Source organism: Cannabis sativa, chromosome 3 (assembly GCF_029168945.1).
Source record: "Cannabis sativa cultivar Pink pepper isolate KNU-18-1 chromosome 3, ASM2916894v1, whole genome shotgun sequence".
NCBI classification, from domain to species: domain Eukaryota; kingdom Viridiplantae; phylum Streptophyta; class Magnoliopsida; order Rosales; family Cannabaceae; genus Cannabis; species Cannabis sativa.
The window spans coordinates 58,474,159-58,477,745 of record NC_083603.1 but is presented as its reverse complement, the minus strand read 5'-3'; the positions used below and the strand labels follow the sequence as shown (position 1 = coordinate 58,477,745).

Sequence of the window (3,587 nt, the reverse complement as noted above, 5' to 3'; positions counted from 1 at the left end):
GTAATCAATTTCTCCTTTAAAATCTTGAAAGCTTTTAAACAATCTTCTCCGAACTCAAATGGAACCCCATTTACAAGTAAGCTCGATAAAGGTTTTGAGATTTTAGAGAAGTCCTTGATAAATGCGGTAGAAGCCGGCATGTCCCAGAAACTCCTCACTCCTTTTACGAACCTTGGAGGTGGCAAATTTTCTATTGTTGAGACCTTTGCCTTATCCACCTCAATTCCTGCTTTTGAAATTTTGTGCCCAAGAACAATTCCCTGTTACCATAAAGTGACACTTCTCCCAGTTTAACACCAAGTTAGACTTCTCGCACCTTGTTAGTACTTTTTCCAGATTTTCCAAACAATGATCAAAGGAAGAACCAAAAACTGAGAAATCATCCATAAAAATTTCAATACAGGATTCAATCAAATCTGAAAAGATAGCCATCATACACCTTTGAAAAGTGGCGGGGGCGTTGCACAAGCCGAAGGGCATTCTTACGAAAGCAAAGGTACCATAAGGACATGTGAAAGTAGTCTTCTCCACGATCTTCGGGTGCTATAGCTATACGGTGGTATCCAGAATATCCATCAAGAAAACAGTAATACTCTTGCCCCGCTAATCTGTCTAGCATTTGATCGATGAAGGGCAAAGGGAAGTGATCTTTTCTTGTTGCTTTGTTGAGTTTCTGTAATCGATGCAGATCCTCCAACCGGATTGTTCTTGTAGGAATCAACTCATTCTTTTCATTCTTAATCACCGTCATTCCACCTTTCTTCGGGACCACTTGCACCGGCTAACCCACTTACTATACGAAATAGGATAAGCAACTCCGGCATCCAACCACTTAACTACTTCTTTTCGACTACTTCTTTCATGGGTGGATTGAGTCTTCTTTGAGCATCAATAGTTGGTTTGGCGTTGTCTTCCATGAGAATTCGATGCATCACTTTGTTGAAGGATCGATTCCTTTAACATCTCCTAGTGTCCAAGCAATTGCATTGTTGTCAGCCCGAAGTACCCTCAAAAGTCTATCAGTTTCCACATAAGAGAGAGAAGCTGAAACAATAACTGGCGACTTTTTATCTTGACCCAAAAACTCATACCTCAAGTGACTAGGAAGCACCTTCAATTCAAGTTCTGGGGGCTTTTCAGTAGATGGCTTCAGCTCTTTTGGAACCGCTCCCAATTCCTCAAAGTATCTTCTGTTCAAAGGCCCATAAGAATCAAGCCACTTCACATACCCCATGACCTCTTGTCCTTCTTGCTCCGTCAATTCATCTTCAGTTAGACTTAGTTCAAGAGGATCATCTAGCAGCTTTTTCTCACTCACCATTTCATCAATCAAATCAATGAAGAAACAGTTATCACTTGCCTTTGGGTACGTCATAGCCTTGAGCACATTAAAGACCACTTCTTCTCCTTGGACTCTCAGCTTTAATTCACCCTTCTGAACATCGATTAAGGCTTGGCCAGTTGCCAAGAATGGTCTCCCAAGAATAATTGGGACATTGCTATCTTCTTCCATATCCAAAACGATGAAATCAGCTGGAAAGATAAACTTATCAACCTTAACTAACACATCCTCAATGACTCCTCTAGGATGGGCTAGTGATCGGTCCGCCAATTGGAGAGTTGTTGTTGTTGGCTTTGCTTCACCCAGCTGCAATCTTTTAAACAACAATAGAGGCATCAAGTTAATGCTGGCTCCCAAGTTACAAAGTGCATTTATTCCCTCAATTTTTCCTATAGTACAAGGAATAGTGAAACTCCCTGGATCTCTGAGTTTAGGAGGGAGTTTCTTTTGTAGGATGGCACTGCACTCTTCAGTTAGAGCAACTGTCTCATAGTCCTCCATCTTCCTCTTCTTTGACAAGATTTCCTTCATAAACTTCACATAACTTAGCATCTGCTCTAAAGCTTCAGCGAAGGGAATGTTAATGTGAAGTCTTTTGAACACTTCCAGGAATTTGGTGAACTGCTTGTCTAGACTTGACTTTCTAAGCCTCTGAGGATAGGGTATTTTCACATGGTGATCTATGTTAGTTGGTGGAGACTGCTGTGGCTGTGGTTGACTATCAGTAGTCTTCGTTGGAGTGGGTGTTGGGGTCGACATCGGTTGCTCTTCATTCTCCTCTTCTCCATTCACTAGTTGTGGCATTTCAGGACCATCATAATTTTTACCGCTTCTCAGGGTAATTGCCTTGCAGTTTTCCTTGGGGTTTACTTCTGTTGTGCTAGGCAAATTCCCTTGAGGACGGGTTGCTACTTGAGTTGCTAGTTGGCCCATCTGTGTCTGCAGGTCCTTGATTGAAGATCTAGTTTCAGTCATGAATTGAAGCAATGAAATGTCCGCAAACTAGAATTTCCACCGCAGGTTTGTTGCCGATTAAACCGTTGATTCGATTACGGTTCTGATTTCGTTGCTGATAGAACCCACTGTTTCTTCGGTTGTTACCCTGGTTGAACCCATAATTGTTGTTGTTGTTCTGTGAATAGTTTCCAATGGCTTTAGCTTCATCCATTGGCAAATCATCCACATCAGCTTGGCATTCTTAAAAGTGATGGCTTCCCCCACATAACTCACACACAACTTGGGCTTGTTTAGCTTGCCCTGCAATTATCTTTGTCAATGCCTCAACTTGGTGATGGCATCGACCTCTAACACACCAGCTACCTTCTTTGATTGACTCCTCTCAGTTGGCCACTGTTGATTGTTTAGAGCCATCTCCTCTAATAGATCATAAGCCTCATTAGCACTCTTCCTCATAAAGGCTCCTCCAAATTGCGGCATCTATTAAAGTTCTTGTATTTCCTACCAACCCATTGTAGAAGTTGTGGACCAGCATCCACTTCTCTATACCATGGTGAGGGCACTTTCTGATCAAATCTTTAAACCTCTCCCAAGCCTCATGGAGAGATTCATTATCTTGTTGGCAGAAGTTATTAATTTCTCCTCTCAGCTTTGCAGACTTGGCTGGAGGAAAGAACTTTGACAAGAATTTCGTTGCCAGATCATTCCAGGTGGCAATAGAGTTGGGTGGCAAGGAGTTTAGCCAACTCTTGGCTCGCTCTCTAAGAGAGAATGGGAACAGTCTCAGTCGAATAGCATCATCACTAACTCCATTAACTTTAAAGGTTTCACAAAGTTCCATGAAATTAGAGAGATGCAGATTAGGATCTTCAGAAGGGAGGCCACCAACCGGGCGAAGACTGCACCATCTGAAGTATGGCAGGTTTGATCTCAAAGTTATTTGCATCTACTGCCGGTGGCCTGATACATGACTGCACTCCCGTCAGAGTAGGGAGAATGTAATCTCTCAAGCTGCGGCCATTAGCTTGATCTTCTACTGCGCCACCATTGTTACCGTTATTGCCTCCATTGTTGGCAGCATTGGCAGCCATGATGTCTGAAGTTTCAGCGATTCTTTGAAACTCCCTCTTGCCTCTTGTTCTTTCGGTTTCTCCTACAAGTTTTCTCGATTTCGGGATCAACTGGCAATATCACTGCTTGTCCTTGACGGCGCATACACTTATGATTCCTGAAATAGATCAAGAAAATATTGCAAGAAAAAAGTTAGAAAAATCAGCAAGAGAAAATA

The 3,587-nt window shown here is 42.3% G+C and overlaps 1 non-coding gene across 1 annotated transcript; it reads left to right on the top strand.

Moving 5' to 3' along the window:
• The first annotated feature begins 2,844 nt into the window (after window positions 1–2,844).
• On the top strand, window positions 2,845–2,951 carry LOC133036417 (small nucleolar RNA R71). The gene has a single exon (XR_009687074.1). It is a non-coding gene; the product is annotated as a small nucleolar RNA R71 (small nucleolar RNA).
• Window positions 2,952–3,587: the final 636 nt, after the last annotated feature.